Below are 17921 nucleotides of genomic sequence, written 5' to 3' on the forward strand. Positions count from 1 at the left end.
GACACAGAGAACTTCAATCTTATTTGTAATACTGTGTTGCTTAAGTTAAGTGGTGGGTACTCAATATGGTAGGTAGTCATGATTTTTGGATGTCTGATACATGTCTTCATAATTTTTTCCATGGAGAATTAAAATTTAGCATGGAAGAAAAATGTTAGTAGTGTCAAAAGAATTCTAAACTAGTAGGATGTATTTGTTAAAGAAATAATGTTTCAACTCACTGTCATTTAACATTAAGAATAAATTGAGAATATAAAATGTTGCCTAGTGCATGTTAGCTAACACATATAGGTTAATAAAAGTAGCTAAATGTAGTGTGGTATGGGGGAAGGCAATAGACGAAAGAGGAGCCAAAGCAATGAGGAACTGAAAGCTGATGGGACACATAGGGACTCTGGATGAGGTGGTCCTGAAGGAGCCCCTGTAACTCTATCATGGGATCCATCACGTCCTCTGGCCTCAGGGCACCATTAGGGTACCCTCTAACACAGCTCTAACTAGAGCTCCAATAGGGGGCTTTCACCAACATTCTGCCCCTGTGACCACACAGCAGGCTTTGAAAACCACACTCAGGTTAAAGAGACTAGGCTGCTGGAAGCCATGCCAGGACCTAAAGGGAATCAAGGTTTGCTCTTAACACGTGTGGCCCATTAACTGCACACTAGTCCCAGCAGAGAAGTGTAGAAGATGTGTCTCCTTATGGAATGCAGCTTTATCCACACAATGGTATGAGACAGAAAATGAGTATCTTTAAAGTGAAGAAAGAAAATAACTGCCAATCTAGAATTCCAAACAAATCAAACCTATCCTTCAAAATGATGGTGAAATAAAGACATTTTACACACCCACTCACAGACACACACACCCACAAACAACAATTTGTCACCAGCAGACCCACGTGAAAATAAACGCTACAGGGAATTCTTCAAGCAGATTATGAGAGTAGAGTTTTAAAGCTTATTTTATATTCCTTACAAGTGATACGTCTTAAAATATAAGGGCACAGACTGGCTAAAAGGGTAAAAAACTTGCAAACATTAAGCAAAAGAAAACTTGTAAAGTTATCTTCATCTCTGACAAAAGAGAAGTAAGGCAAGAAACATCACTCAAACTAGAGGGTTATTTTATAATAATAAATATGATGATCCATTAAAAAAGCCATAAGAATTCTAAATTGGCATACATAAAAAAGACAGCCCCAAAATACATAAAGCAAAAACTAACAGAACTAAAATGAAAAACTGCCAAGTCTACAACCACAGTGGATTTTAACAGACCTTTCACAGTAACTGATAAAGCAAGCAGTCAAATATCCTTTCAAATATTCCTATCAAGAAATAAAAAATCGGAAAAAATTAATCCCAAAGTAGAAACTGGAGCAAAAAAAAACTTTTAAATAGAAAACAAATGTGCAAGAGAAAATCAAAATTATTGGTTCTTTGAAAAAAAACTAAAATAAATAATAGACCTTTTAGCAAGACTCATCATAGATAATCACAGAAGGCACAAGTCCCAATCGAGAATGAAAAGGAGGGTAATACTAAGGATTTTACAGACAATAAAACAATATTATTAAAAACTTTGGCCCAAAGGATTTGAAAAACGACAGGAAATGAACAAATTCCTAGGAAAACACAACTTATTAAAACTGACAAAGAAATAGAAAATCTGAAAACACAAATACATATTAAAGAAATTGAATATGTAATTAAAAACTTTCCTACAAAGAAAACTGCATGCCCATATGGCTCCAATAGTAAATTCTTCCAAACATATAATGAAAAACATTTACCATCAATCTTAAAAATGCTGACATGGAGAACAGCAAAACAAAAACTTGAACAGAACATTGTAAGAAAAAAACATGACAGGCCAATTTTTCTCATAAATAAAGTCTCAAAAAATCCTAAACAAAGTATCAGTGTATCATACCTAGTAGTAACATAAATAAAATATATCAAGACCAATTTATACTCAGTCAAGATTTATGACTGGACTTACATTTTTAATATTAATTTTTTTAATTTATGAAATTTTTAAATTTATGTAATTGAGAAAGGTGAAAAACATAAATTTTCAGTAGGGTCAGAAAAGTAGTTGATAAAATTCAACACTCATTCTTTAACATCTTCACTGAGGTATAATTTACATAAAATAAAATTCAGTCATTTAAAATACACAATTCAATATTTTTTAAGTAAATTTACAGAGTTGTACAACCATCACCACAACCCAGTTTTAGAACATTTCCATTATCACAGAAAAGGTCCCTCACACCCATATGCAGTCACTCCCTGTTCTCACTTCTAGCCCCAAACTAATCTACTGATATTTTCCTATAACTTTGCCTTTTCTGAACATTTCATACAAATAAACTCATATAATATATGGTCTTCTGTTTCTTTCTTTCACACAGTGTAGTGTTTTTCAGGTTCATCCATGATATAAAGATGAATCAGTATTTTTTATCTTTTTATTACCAAATAGTATTTCATTGTAGGGACAGACATTTTGTTTATCCATTCATTGGTTGATGGACATTTGGGTTGTTTCTACTTTTTTGGCTATTATGAAAAATACTACCATGAACGTCTGCATACAAGTCTTTGTGTAGAGAAATTTTTTCACTTGTCTTGGATAGAGTGAAATTGCTGGGCTATATTGTAAATTTCTATTTAACTTAAAAAAGAAAAGAAGGAAAAAAACCTGCCACTGTTTTCCATAGTGGCTGCACCACTTTACATTCCTATCAGTAATGCCTAAGGGTCTCTATTGTCCTACAAGGTCACCAACACTAGTCTGCCCTTTTATCATAGCCATTTTAGTGGACATGAAGTGGTATTTATTATGGTTTTAAATTTGCATTTCCCTAATGACTAATGAGGTTAGCATCTTTTCAAGGTGCTTATTAGCCATTCATACAGTTTCTTGAGTGAAATGTCTATTCAAATCTTTTGCTCATTTTTTTGATGGATAATTTATTTTATTCTTACTGGGTTGTAAGAGTTATATCTTGCATGCAAGTCCTTTTTCAGAAATATGATTCAATATTTTCTCCCTGTGGCTTACCTTTTGATGATTCTTGATGGTTTTTCAAAGTTTAATTTTAATGAAGTCCAATTTATCAATTTTTTGTATTTTATTACTTGTACTTTTGGTGTCCTCTCTAATTAACACTCATTAATTAAAAATTCATAGCAAAGAAAAGAATCTTTTTGATTTTATAAAGAGTAATTACAAAATACCTATAGCTAACACCACCTTTAATGGTCAATTACTTCCTCTCAGAGACCAAGAATGAGAAAAGGTATTCTTTATCACTTCTACAGATGGGAACAGATGTACTAGTCTGTGTAATAAGAAAATTTTTTTAATTACAAGGAACAGAAGGAAAAAATAAAACTGCATAATTAGCAGATGACTTAATTATACATGAGGAATATCCAAAAGAATTTACAAACCATAAAAATAAGTGAATTTAGTAAGGTTGCTGGATACAGGTTCAATATTAAAAAATCAACTTTCTATGTACTAGCAAAAGAAATTTGTGAAATTTTAAAAAGATACCATTTATATTAACATTCAAAGATCAAAGAGCCAAGGAATAAATCTAATAAAAGATGTACAAAATCTTGACACTAAAAACCTACAAAATCTAAATTAAAGTCCTAAATAAATGGAGGAATATATCATTTCATGTGTTAGAAGATTCCATACTAAAAGATGTAAATTCTCTCCAAATTAATAGATTCGGTGTGGTTCCAATCAAAATCCCAATGCTTTTTAGCAATTGACAAAGTGGATATGCAAAAGCCCAATAATAGTCAAGATAATCTTGAAGAAGAAAAAGCTGGAGAATTTATATTAAAATAAGATGTATTATAAAGCTACAGTAATTAAGAAAATAGGACACTGGCTCAAAGATAGAGAAACAGAGCAATGGAACAGAATAGCAAGTCCAGAAAAGACCTGCTTGATTTATGACAAAGATGGCACTGCTGGAACATTCCAATAAATGGAGCTGGGACCACTGAAGGTTCATATGGGGAAAAACAATTCTTGACCCTTCATATCATATACACACACAAATCAGTGCATTACAGCCTAAATCTGAAAGGTAAAACAAATAACTTCTAAATGAAAATATCCAAAGATATCTTTAAGATTTTGGTATAGACAAAGATTTTTAAAAGGTTTTTCCAACACTTTTAAAAGGAAAACACTAGAGTTCTTTAAAATTAAAAACTTCTGTTCATCAAAGGACATCATTAAGCGAGTGAATATGCAAGTAAAAGAGTGGGAAATGGTATCTTAAATACATGTGTCCTGTGCATGTAAAGAACTATAAATCAGGAAGAAAAATATAAATAACCCAACTATAAAATATAGGCAAAAGATTCATACAGATAATTCACGAAAGAGAATATAACACTGGCTAATAAAGAGATGAAAAGGAATACAACATGACTAATCATCAAGGAAACACCGATTACAAACACAGATAGTTGGGGCTTCCCTGGTGGCGCAGTGGTTGAGAGTCCGCCTGCCGATGCAGGGGACACGGGTTCGTGCCCCGGTCTGGGAAGATCCCACATGCCGCGGAGCGGCTGGTCCCGTGAGCCATGGTCGCTGGGCCTGCATGTCCGGAGCCTGTGCTCCGCAACGGGAGAGGCCACAACAGTGAGAGGCCCGCGTACCGCAAATAAAAACAAAAAAAAAACACCACAGATAGTTTTATAAGCAGTACAGTGCTAAAGTGTTGGTGAAGGTATAGAGCAATAAGAACTTTGATTTAATGCTGCTGGGAGTAAAACTGGTAAAAAAAAAAATCACCATCCCAAGTATACACATCCAACAGAAACACATGATATGTACACTAAAGGACACGTATAAGCATATTCACAGAAGCATTATTCAGAATAGCTGAAACCAGCAACACCCCAAACATTCATCAACAGCAAAATGAATAAATTGTGAAATATTCCCACAAATATGAATATAACTATTCCTAGACGAACAGTACATACTGAATCCCACAAACGTGTTGAGAAGAAGTCAACCTTAAAAGATACATGCTGGATAATTCCAGTTACATAAAGTTTGAAAACAGGCAAAATTAGTATTTGGTAATAAAAATCAGAAAAACCTCCACTATCTTTCGGGTGAGAGATGGTTAATGATAGGAAGAAGCATAACGGATGAATTATGGTGTGCTGGTAATGGTAGTGTTCATTTCTTAATTTGGGTGGTGATTGCACAGGTGAGTTCATTTTGCAGAAATTTAACTTACAGTTTGTGCAATTTTCCCTATGTATATTATAATTCAATTTAAAAATTTACGTTAAAAAAAATTCCTTCTGCAGCTAATCAGGCCTCTTTTCTCTGTGGAGGCCTGGTGTGCAATGGCTGCAAAAAGCAGCCACACACACACCATTGTAAAGCAATTATACTCCAATAAAGATGTTAAAAAAAAAAACAAAAAAACAGATAACTAAGGCACTAACAAAAAAAAAAAAAAGCTGCTTCCTTGGTAGTGCATGCAGCCTGTTGCTTATATGGGTTGCCCTAAAGGACCTTCGAGACAGCCCTTACCAGTGGACATTCATGTCTGACATCATGCTCTGCCCAATCTAGGCTCCCGACAGGTATACAGGGTGCCTTTGGAAAGCCCCAGCACGCAGTGGCCAGCGTCCACACTGGCCAAGTCATCACGTCCATCCGCAGCAAACTGCAGAACAAGGAGCAAGTGATTAAGGCCCACACAGGGCCAAGTTCAAGTTTCTGGGCCCCAGAAGATCCACATCTCCAAGTGGATGAATCTGAAGACATGGTGGCAGAAAAGTGGATCATCCTGGATGACTACGGGTCAAATACATCCCTAATCGTGGGCCCCTTGGACAAAAGGCAGACCCTGCACTCATGAAAGCCGTGGTGCTTTCCCTTCCTTACTCATGCCCACCAATAAATCCAACTTTCCTGCCCAAAAAACAAATGGAAAAAAATGACAAAAAAAATTCCTGACTTCATACACATTACCTGCTCCAGCTACCACCAATTTCTCTCCTCTTTTTGTAAAGCCAAACTCCTCAAAAGGGCTGTCTTTCTGTCTCCCACCCTCTCCTCTTACACTATGTCTCTAAACAAGGGGGACAAAAAGATACTAAAAAATAAATATAATAAATAACCAAGCTAAAAAGTGATAAATGTTTGGGAGTAAAAATAACAGGAAAGTGTGACTCTAGAGTGCAGAGGGAAGTAAAGTTGTGAACCACGTTACAATATTAAATAGTATGATCACACTGGTCTTACTGAGAAAGTATAATAAAATTCAGTAAGATCTCTGTAGTCCATATATTCCTGATAATTTAATATTTGGTTCTAAGTTACATATTTTTAATTATTTGTATTGCTTTTGCAGTATCTACCGCAAACTCTTTTCAACTAAATATGTAGTAATCAGAAACATAATACCCCAAGTAGACAATGCATGGAGTTAATATACCATTTAACAATTCTATGAGAATATAGTTCATTTAAATATTGCCCACTAAAATGGTCCTCTCCTAAAATACTTGGACCTTTTTTTATAAATTCCTTCTTTTGAATATGCTTTAGGATTACTATGTAGTAAATTTCTACCTACTTATGTTTGTCGCGGACTAGTCCAGTGAGTAGAAAAGTTATGTAAAACAATGATAATATTCTTTGTTGTACACTGCAGGATAACTAGCTTTCTTGGCCCCCAGTAACCAAATGATAGTAAAGCCTCTCAGTCATTGTGACAAGCAAAAATGTCCCCCTAAATTCTAATATCTTCCCCAATGAGTGTTACCATCCCTCTTGAGAGCTAATGCTCCAAGTCAGTGGTCTTCAACATTTTTTGTTCCCATTACAGCTGAAAAGAATTTTGAAAAACGATGCATTCCCTTGAACAGTTTTATATTGACATCTAAAATTTTTCATAATTTAAATAGTTGCAAGGATTGCCGTGCACTATAAACACTGGCACCTTAAAATACAACTGATATATATCATTGTCAATGCATCCAGTGGAATCTACATACCAGCGACTTGACTCTCAAAATCATTCATGTCTAAAACAAGAAACAAATCCTTGCTTAACGATAAGAAATACTATGTCATTTATTTTCTTTATGAACAACTTTATGAAGTGTTGTATTTCTACAACACATTGCTGCAATTTTTTTCTGATGCAATCAGCTTTTATGCTTAAAATTCTTCTTTTGACCACTGTCACATTTCTTTGCAACAAAACATATATATTGTATAAACTGAATTAATTTTTATTAAATTCCCTGTAACCATGAAGCACTAAGTTTAGAAGTTTTCCTCTGGACTAACTTTTAATTACAAGCATTATTAGCATAAAATTGATTAAATATATTATAAATCTGATAACAACTAGACATTAAAAGTAAACTTTTTTGGGAAAAGTATCTCAATGAGATAGATAAGACGACCTCCCCTTCTTCCATTATTTCATCTATCTATGCATGAAAATCATTTATTGCTAGAATACTTCAGCAATGTCACCCAATTCTTTCAACTCCTTTAAAGCCAGCTCTTGAAAAATCACATAGTAATCAAGAAGCATTTAAAAATTCCATAAAAACTTTACTGTCCTTAAATTAAGCTGAAAGCAATGAATTGGAAACTGCCAGAATAAGAATAGGATCCTAGTTAAAATTCTCAACATTAGTATTTTAAAATACCCCTTTTATAGCAATTCAGACCTTTCTTCATCCCTGGGTCAAGGAAGCAAAAAAAGGCAAAATCAGGATTGACTACTGTAAAGTGCAAGAAGAGCAACTATGAAAGAGAAGATGGTAAAGAGTAACTTAACCTGCAGATCAGCCTGAAAAGTTCTACAAAAAAGTACATATAAGTTATCAGCTAGGTCCCTTTTAAACAATCTGTATCTCCTGAATGCCTAGAGGAGAACCCAACCTCAGTCTGGGGGATAATTGCTTTAAGTCATTTCCCTCGGAGTACAGGTGCTGGAATTACCTGTTCCATGAAATGTCTGGATAGAATGTTCCTCTGCAGTCATGGAGACCAAGTGTTTTCATTGTTATGGGACCAGTCAGGTTTTCTATTTAAGTCAGTTTTGGTTAAGTTTTATTTTCTAATAATTTACCTATTCCACTTAAAATTTCAAATTCACTGTTATCAGTTATTCTTAATATTATCTTACCAGATTAATCTCTGTAAAGTTTATACCTATGAGATCCTTTTTCAATTTGAATATTGTTTAGTTATTCCCTCACCCTTGATAAATCTTGTCAGAAATTTGGCTATTTGACTTTTGAGGAACCAACTTTGGACTTTATTATCCTATTACTTACTGTGTATTTTTCCAAGTCATAAGTTTATGTTCATCTTCAGTTCTTTCCTTCTACCCTATCTGGGTTTATTCTGTAGTCACTTCTATCATTTTTAAAAATTGGATTCTTAGTTTATTCATCTTGAGCATTTATTCTTTCTTAAAGTACAATCTAAACTATATTATACAACTTTTAAAGTATTTTGTTAGAATTTAGTTCTGAATATGTTCTAATTTCCATTAAGATTCCTTTGTTGAGCTGTAAGTTATTTAGAAGTTATTTTAAATTCCCCACATAGGGGACTTTTTCTAATTACCTTTTGTAAATGACTTGTATCTTATCTGCCTGTAGTCACAGAATTCAGCCTTTGAAATCTGTGCAGGTTTTACAGCCAAGCAGATGGTTAATTTTCATGAATATTCCACGTGTGCTTAAAAGAGATGCACAGTCATCAACTGCTGAGGGCAATGATCCACACAGGTACATTACATTAACCCTCAGTAGGCCAGGAAAAATAATCAACACCCTTTATCAGCTGGGCTGATAGACTCTTTGTATTAATATTTTATTTAAAATTTAGGTCATTTTATAAATAATTTACAGAAAAATAAAAGGATAATAAAAAATCAAATTAGTTGGAAATTTCAGTCAAAATTTAAATACATAAAATCCATATATTTTTATATTTTCCTGGTATGTGCATATATGTGTATTACACATATACATACCTACAAATGCATAGTGTATGCATATATGCACTCACATACTTACATATATCACATACACACATGAACACATATGAAAAGGGTTATATCATTTGAATGAAACTGGTCATCAACTGACACACATGAACCTGGGACACACAGTTTTATAAAATCTGATTCCAGATTTCAAATATAGCTCTACTAAATGATCATTACTTCTGCTTCTTCTTGAACTTGCATTGTAGACATGCTGTGCTTTTGAAAATTTGGATGGCCCATAAACTTGTTGAGGACAGCCATATTCATTGTTCCCTGATTGTAAATATTCATTTTTAGATTTATAAATATCCATCAGAATGATCAATGATTTGTTTTCTTTTCTAAACCATAGAGTCCCTTCCTGTCACCTCTGTATACACACCTGCCTTCAACACTCTTCAATTACAAGCTGTATCAAGTAAATGCTCATGTACATCATCATATGAAATGCAAGAATATGTCACATATCCTTTTGGAAAAACTGAATAGTCCAACTTCTTGTCACAAAATACTGCATGGTGAAGTCCTTCCTACCTAATGACTAACTGGATGCAGATTCCATACTTCCTTTATAGAAACCACAGAAATATACTGCTCACTCATCAATTCTTGAGTTCAAGAAAATTAATCTAGGATATTGTCATCTGATGACTCACAGTCTAAGATTTCACTCATAAGATCAAGTTCACCATCATGATTAGGGCCTACAGTCTGCTGTCTCTTTTGACCATTATTTTACCCATCTAATAACTGTGAAATGTCTTCCTCTGTCAACTTTTCTACTCTTGTACCATTATGTGTAGAAAATGAAAAATTCTAAATTCTCAGCTGTGTTCAGTGATAACTAAAAGAATGACTACAAAGATGGTACCTCCAGACTTCAGTTATATTTTCTTAAAATATGTGCAACTCTTGAGGCAATGCAATAAAAAAAAAAAGATAATGCAATAGCAATGATTTGACCTCTACAACATCTTTCTAGACAATTCCATCTTTCTTCCATTTTCTTATTTTAGTTTTTCATAGCATAGTTGGGAATAATTAAAGAGTAATGATAAAAATCATTCTTAGGATGATGAAATTACCAATATAAAGATACAGTGATATGAGATAAGAACCCACAGCATCTTAGATTCATAAAAAGCTCCAATGAACCCATACAGTAACTGCAAGAGAAAAGGAGTTTTAATTTTCTTTTTTAAATTTTCTGTTCTTCAGAAGACCTCTAAGAAAGAATGAAAGCCATAAAACATCAATCCATACAAGCAAAATTGTTCAAAAAAGAAACTAGTAAATTAAATCTGGGTCCAGGGGACTCTGACGATATAAGGGTTAAGTTTACTAACTGACATATTCAAATCTCCTATAGACTTACTTTTTCCTTGTTTAATCTATCATCAACTAAGAAAAGTGCTAAAAATTCCCATTATGGTGGTGGATTTGTCCATTTTTCCTTAGGGTGATATCAATTTTTGCACTGTATATTTTGAGGCTGTTTCTAACAGCAAAAAAGCTGAGAATCATCATATCTACAAGGGAAATTGAATCTTTTATGATTACGTAGTGACCTTCTTTAACTCTAATAATTACTATCTCTAATAAAAATTTGTTTTAAAGTCTATTTCATTTGATATCAATATAGTTATACCAGCTTTCTTTTAGTCAGTATTAGACTGGTATATCTTTTTCTACTCTTCAACTTTCAATGTCCTTATGCTTTAGGTGTTTCTTACAAGCAGCTTAGTGATAACTTTTCTTAAGCCAGCCGTTGCTTGTGTTCTAATTCAAGAATTTAGTACACTTACATTCACTATGATAGGTAATAAATTTGAATTTATTTCTACAATTACATTTTAGGATATTTAGCCCATTAGTTCTTTTTTTTCTCCCTCCATCTCCCTATTTTTTAACCATCTTCTGGATTGACTGTTTTACTTGTTCTTATTTCATTTACTCAGAAGTTTAAATACCACCTGTATACCAATGTCAAAATTTTTACCTCACGCCCAGACCTCTACCCTGAACTAACTACAGACTCCTAAATTCAGCTGTCTATTAGACATATCCAGTTGAACGTCTAATATGCATCTTATAAACACAATAAACCCTCCCCTCCCCCAACTATTAAATTTCCTCCCCAGAATATGCTCCTCTTGCATTCTTCCACGCCTCAGTTAATGCTAACCCCATCCTTTCAATGTTCTGATCAAAACAGAATTAACCTTTATTCTTCTCCCTCATACCCCTTCCTTTTCATCAGTAAATCCATGTCTCCACCTTCAAAACACATGTAGAATCCAATAATTTTTCACCACCTCCACTACTACACTGGTCCAAGTATGATCTTACCTGCAGGGGATCAAAGACAGAAGTTCTGGAACAGTCTATTCTTGACACACAGCCAGAGCAAGCCTTTTAAAATTTAAGTCTTTTCAGGTCACTCCTTAGCTTAAAACACCCCAGATTCTCTTTTCACTCAAAGTAGAAGTGAAAATTCTATGTCACTTGGACTCCTACTACTTCTGTGACATCACCTCCTAGAACTCATCTTGTCCACTGGGCTCCAGAGACACTAACCTTCTTGCTCTCCCATTATCTTGCAAAGTGTGATGTTGCCTCCAGGCTCCATTCTTTTTTTATTTTATTTTTTATTTTTTAACATCTTTAATGGAGTATAATTGCTTTACAATGGTGTGTTAGTTTCTGCTTTATAACAAAGTGAATCAGTTATACATATACATATGTTCCCATATCTCTTCCCTCTTGCGTCTCCCTCCCTATCCCACCCCTCTAGGTGGTCACAAACCACCTAGCTGATCTCCCTGTGCTATGCGGCTGCTTCCCACTAGCTATCTATTGTAGTGAGGTGGATAGTCCTAGAGTCTGTCATATAGAGTGAAGTAAGTCAGGAGAAAAATGAATACCGTATGCTAATACATATATATGGAATCTAAGAAAAAAAAAATGTCATGAAGAACCTAGCGGTAAGATGGGAATAAAGACACAGACCTACTAGAGCAGGCTCCGTTCTTGCTTACCTCTCTGCCTAAAACACTCTTCCCCAGGTATCCACAAGGAAAGTTTACTTCTTCCAGTGAACTTCTTCAGGACTAGTTCACTTCTTCCAGGACTCTACTTATTTATCTCCTTCTCAGAGAGGTTTTCCCTCTTCACCATATATGAAACAGCAACCCTCTATGCCAGCCACAAGAACTCATTCTTCTTGCCCAGTTTTATTTGTATTCAGAGCATTCATCTGACACAGTACACATTTACGTTAATTTTTTTTTCACTGCCTCCCCTACCCCCATGCCTATGGAGGCTTCACAAGAGCAGGTGATTGCTGTCTTACTTACTGCTGTATTCCCAGATCCTAGAATAGTCCCTAGCCCATGACAGGCTCTCCTCCAAGAAATATGATGAATAAATAAATGAATAAATGAAAGAAATCCATGTGTTTTCTTTATAGCTGGCCCTAATGAAGACAATTTATAGTAGGAATTTTAAAACTCATGAATATTGGCTGTCTACTTAGCATCTACCGCCCTCCTCCCACCTCCTAAAGGTGGCCTTATTTTTGTTGTCTGCCTCTACCGTCCCCACCCCCCACATTCCATGTACTTTGAAAGAAGTTAAATCCATTCCCATAGCACATCAGCATAGTTTCTTCCTCTGAGAGGTCAAATCAAGATCAATCTGAGGGTTCCAGCTTGGATTTGGGCAAAAGTGTTCTCTTCTCTTCATTTCAACATCGTCATACATGGATAGGAGGCCCTGAACTACTGAAGCTTCAGGCTACCAAGCTGGATGAAGGTGGCATATAGAAGGCAGTGAAGCCAAAGGAATTTCGTAACAGCCCAGAATCACTGAATTAGAGCACTCCTAACTACCTTGTAGTTTAAGTCAACTTGAATCAATTTTTCTGTAACCTGAAGCTGAGAGATTCCCATCTGATGCTTATTATCTACTAGATGATATATTACAAATGATAACAAATGGGTCAGATTCACTCTACATCTGTTCTCAAGGAATGGGACTGATTGATGAGGGCACTGGTTAGCCCTAATTATTACATGGAATTTCTAGCCAAGGTTTAGCGTGGGAGAGAACCAAATCAGGTTCAGGAACATAATCTTCTTGTTATGACTACCTTCATAGCTTCTAAAACTTTAATAGCAACACTAAATTCTCAAGTACTTTTAGCTTAGATTTCTTCATCCTGGATCTGAAACCACCTTTTATCCAATTAAACATAAAATTTCAATCTATAAAAAGTTACAGGGACTTAGTTTCTGGTTCCACATACAAGGAGCTTAGAAGTTGTCACTCTGTCCTAACAACAAGTAAAAAGCTGAATAGACTGAATCAACAACTCTTCTAGGATCTGAAAGAGAGGTAAGGAGGACACAGGGCAAACCACTGCTCCCAAGACTGAAGAAACAAACAGACAGATACAGAGAATCACAACATACCAGAGCAGAGACTCAGGATGAGTGGAAACCAGTGCCAGGGTCAGAAAACCTGAACTGCAATTGATGAACTGCTGGAGGCTCAGTAGGAACAACTCTGAGGGTTAAAAACTCTAGGGGTACCCCACAGTTTTCTGAGGTTTACCTCCAAGAGCCTAACCAGCTTCTCAAAATAAATACTGGAGAAAAATCCCCTCCTCCTTCTAACACAGGAAGGGGCAAAGGAACCATTTTGAAATACCAGAGCACTCTATTCTTAACAAGGCCTGCCTTCAGGGAAAACTGATAAACCAAAGCCTAACTGACCTGGAGGAAGGGAAACACCAAACTCCAGCCCACTCTAGTCATCCAGTCCCACCTAAGGGGGCAAAAAAACCCTGAGAAACACTTGTGAAGTTCACAGAGGCATAGGCTCACTAAAAGCCTGAAACTAATCATAGCACAATAGAACACTTCCCCTCCCCCCAGCACCTTACTGCATTACTACAGGCCTATTCACAGCCTTTACCCAGTACATCATATCAGGCTATCAAGAAAATATTAAAAGGCATACCAAATCACAAAAACACAATTTAAAGAGACAGACCAAGCGCCAGAACCAGACGTAGCAGACATGTTGGAATTATAAACCAGGAATCTGAAACAAATTGTTAAGGGCTATAATGAATAAAGCAGACAGCATGCAAGGGCTCCAATGAATAAAGCAGACAGCATGCAAGAACAGATGGGCAATGCAAGCAGAGATGGAAACCCTAAGAAAGAAAAGAGATGCTAGAGATCAAAAACTTTGCAAAAGAAATGAACACTGGCTTTGATGATCTTCTCAGTAGACAGGACAGAGCTGAGCAACCAATCTCTGAGCTTGAGGATGTCACAATAGATTCCAAAGATGAAAAAGGGAACAAAGACTGAAAAACAAAAACACCAACATCAAAGGACTGAGGGACAACTACAAAAGGTATAATATGTGCATAATGGGAATACCAAAAGGAGAAAAAAGGGAAAAAGAAACATAAGAAACATCTGGAACAATAATGACTGAGAATTTCCCCATATTTATGTCAGACACCAAACCACAGATCCAGAAAGCTCAGTGAAAACCAGGCAGAGAACACCAAGAACACCAATGCAAAAACCAAGCAACCAACAAATAAAAAAGAAACTACCTAGGCATATTTTCAAACTACCAAAAGTCAAACATAAATTCTGAAAGAAGCCAGAGGAAAAATACATCTTACCTATAAAAGAACAAAGGTAAGAATTACATCTGGCATCTCCTCAGAAACCATGCAAGCAAGGAGTGGAGTGAAATATTTAAAGTGTTGAGAGAAAAAGAATACCAAACCTAGAATTCTGTACCTGTGAAATTATCCTTCAAAAGTGAAGGAGAAATAAAAACTTTATCAGAGGTGCTTCCCTGGTGGCGCACTGGTTAAGAATCTGCCTGCCAATGCAGGGGACACAGGTTCGAGCCCTGGTCCAGGAAGATCCCACATGCCACGGAGCAACTAAGCCCATGTGCCACAACTACTAAGCCTGTGCCTGTCTAGAGCCCATGAGCCACAACTACTGAGCTCGCGTGCCTAGAGCCAGTGCTCCGCAACAAAAGAAGCCACTGCAATAAGAAGCCCACGCACCACAACAAAGAGTAGCCCCCACTTGCTGCAACTAGAGAAAGCCCACGCACAGCAACAAAGACCCAACGCAGCCAAAAATAAAATAAAATAAATACATTTATAAAAAAAAAACTTTATCAGATAAACAAAAACTGAGGAAATGTGTTGCCAACAGACCTGCCTTGCAAGAAATATTTTAAAAAATATTTAGAGGGAAGGAAAATTATATAGTCAGAAACTTGAATCTACATAAAGAAAGTGCATCAAAGAAGAATAAGTGAAGGTAAAATAAAAACTTTTACTTTTCTTATCCTTAATTGACCTAACAGGTAACAATGTGTTCAAAATAATAATAGTATTCGATTATGTTTACCTATGGATATATCTTACATATATATGAGTATGTGTGCCTATATGTGTATAAACATATATAAAAGAAACAATTAATAGCTATTGTAAAGGATGGAGGGGAAGAATTAGGATTATTTTGTTATTATAATGTATCACACTACCCATAAAGCAGTATTATTCTAAAGTGGACTTAGATTAACCATAAATGTATATTGCAAACTCTAGAGCAACAATAAAAAAAAAGGAAATATAACTGACATGCTAAGAAATGAGAAAAAATGGAATTACATAAAATGCTCCAATGCCTTTTGAAAACCACAAAAGGCAAAAAAGAGAAGAAATAAAAAGGAACAAAGAACAAGGGCAACAAATAGAAAACAGTAACTAATATGGTAGATATTAATTCAACTATATCAATGATCACTCTGAATATCAATGTCTAAATGCAGCAATAAAAAGACAGAGATTGTCAGAGCTGATAAAAAAAAAAACCACTGAACTACATATGACTACAAGAAATCCACTTTAAATATAAACACACATATAAATTAAAAGTAAATGGATAGAGAATACCATGCTAACACTAATCAAAAGAAAGCAAGAATAGCTATATTAATTTCAGATACACATACTTCAAAGCCAAGAAAGCTATCAGCAATAAAGAAGGACATTACATAATGATAAAGGGGTCAAATCTCCCAGAACACATACCAATCCTTAACACATATAACAGCCAAGCATCAAACTACGTGAGGCAAAAACTGATAGAACTGAAAGGAAAAACAGAAGAATCCATTACCATAATTAAAATTTCAATATATCTCTATCAGAAATGGACAGATCCAGTAAGCAGAAAACCAGTACAGACGTAACTGAACTCAACAACACCATCAATCAACTGGATATAACTGACATTTATAGCCTACTTCATCCAACAACAGCAGGATACACATTCTTCTGAAGCTCACATGGAACATTCACCAAGATAGGCCCCATTTGGGGCCATAAAGCACACCTTAACAAATTTTAAAGAAAAGAAATCATACAATGTCTACTCTCAGTCCACAAGAGAATTCAACAAGGAATCAAGAACAGAAAAATAACTGGAAAATCCCAAAACACTCAGAGATTAAACAACACACTTCTAAATAATACGAGTCAAAGAAGAAATCTCAAGCACTATAGAATTTTAAAAAACATTTCATTCAATAAAAATAAATGAATAAATAAAAGAAATCTCAAGAGAAATTTTAAAATATTTTGAAGAAAATGAAAACACAATTTATCGAAATCTGTGGTATACAGAAAAAGCAGTGCTTAAAGGAAAATTTATACACCACTGAATGCATATGTTATGAAAGAATATCTAAAATCAATACACTAGAAAAAGTGCAAATCAAATCCAAAGTAAGCAGAAGAAAGAAATAATAATAAAACAGAAATTATGAAATTGAAAACAAAAACAGAGAAAATCAACAACAAAAAAAGCTGGTTCCTTAAGATCAATATAATAAATAAGCTTCTAGCCATACTTATGAAGGAAAAAGGAAAGAGGACACAAATGATTTTTAGTATCAGAAATGAAAGAGGTGACACTGCTACAGATCCCACAGATGTTAAAAGAATAACGAAAAAGAATACTATGGGGCTTCCCTGGTGGTGCAGTGGTTGAGAGTCCGCCTGCCGATGCAGGGGACACGGGTTTGTGCCCCGGTCCGGGAAGATCCCACATGCTCTTCCCACATGCCACGGAGCGGCTAGGCCCGTGACCCATGGCCGCTGAGCCTGTGTGTCCGGAGCCTGTGCTCTGCAATGGGAGAGGCCACAACAGTGAGAGGCCCGCATACCACAAAAAAAAAAAAGAAAAAAAGAAAAAAAAAGAATACTATGAACAATTCTATGCCCACAAATTTGATAACCTATATGAAATGAACCAATTCCTTTAAAGATGCAAACTGCCCAAACTCACACAAGAAGAAACAGATAATCTGAATGTGACTATGTCTATTTCAAAAATTGAATCAATAAATAACCTTCCAAAACAGAAAGCACCAGGTCCAGAAGGGTTCAGTGGTAAATTTCTACCAAAAATTTTAGGAAGAAATACAGTTGACCCTTGAACAACACAGAGGTTAATCTGTGTATAATTTATAGTCAGCCCTCTGGACCCACAGTTCCTATGCATCCATGGATTCAACCAACCACAGACCACATAGGGCTTTACTATTTACTACTGAAAAATATCTGTGTATAAGTGGATCTGTACAGTTCAAACCCGTGTTGTTCAAGGGTTAACTGTATTCCAATTTTCTACATCTCTTTCAGAGTACAGAAGCGTAAGGAATACTTCCTAACTCATTCTATGAGACCAGCAACACCTTAATACCAAAACCAGAA

The 17921-nt window shown here is 35.3% G+C and overlaps 1 protein-coding gene and 2 pseudogenes across 9 annotated transcripts in view; 2 read left to right on the top strand and 1 right to left on the bottom strand.

Moving 5' to 3' along the window:
* Positions 1-17921, bottom strand: part of AUH (AU RNA binding methylglutaconyl-CoA hydratase) — a 161288-nt gene that overhangs the window by 106497 nt on the left and 36870 nt on the right. The gene's annotated exons all lie outside the window — the stretch shown is intronic.
* LOC132523952 (small nucleolar RNA SNORA70) lies at positions 5358-5446 on the top strand (annotated as a pseudogene).
* Positions 5500-5587, top strand: LOC132523950 (small nucleolar RNA SNORA70; annotated as a pseudogene).

This window comes from Lagenorhynchus albirostris, chromosome 7 (assembly GCF_949774975.1).
Source record: "Lagenorhynchus albirostris chromosome 7, mLagAlb1.1, whole genome shotgun sequence".
In the NCBI taxonomy this organism is placed as follows: Eukaryota; Metazoa; Chordata; class Mammalia; order Artiodactyla; family Delphinidae; genus Lagenorhynchus; species Lagenorhynchus albirostris.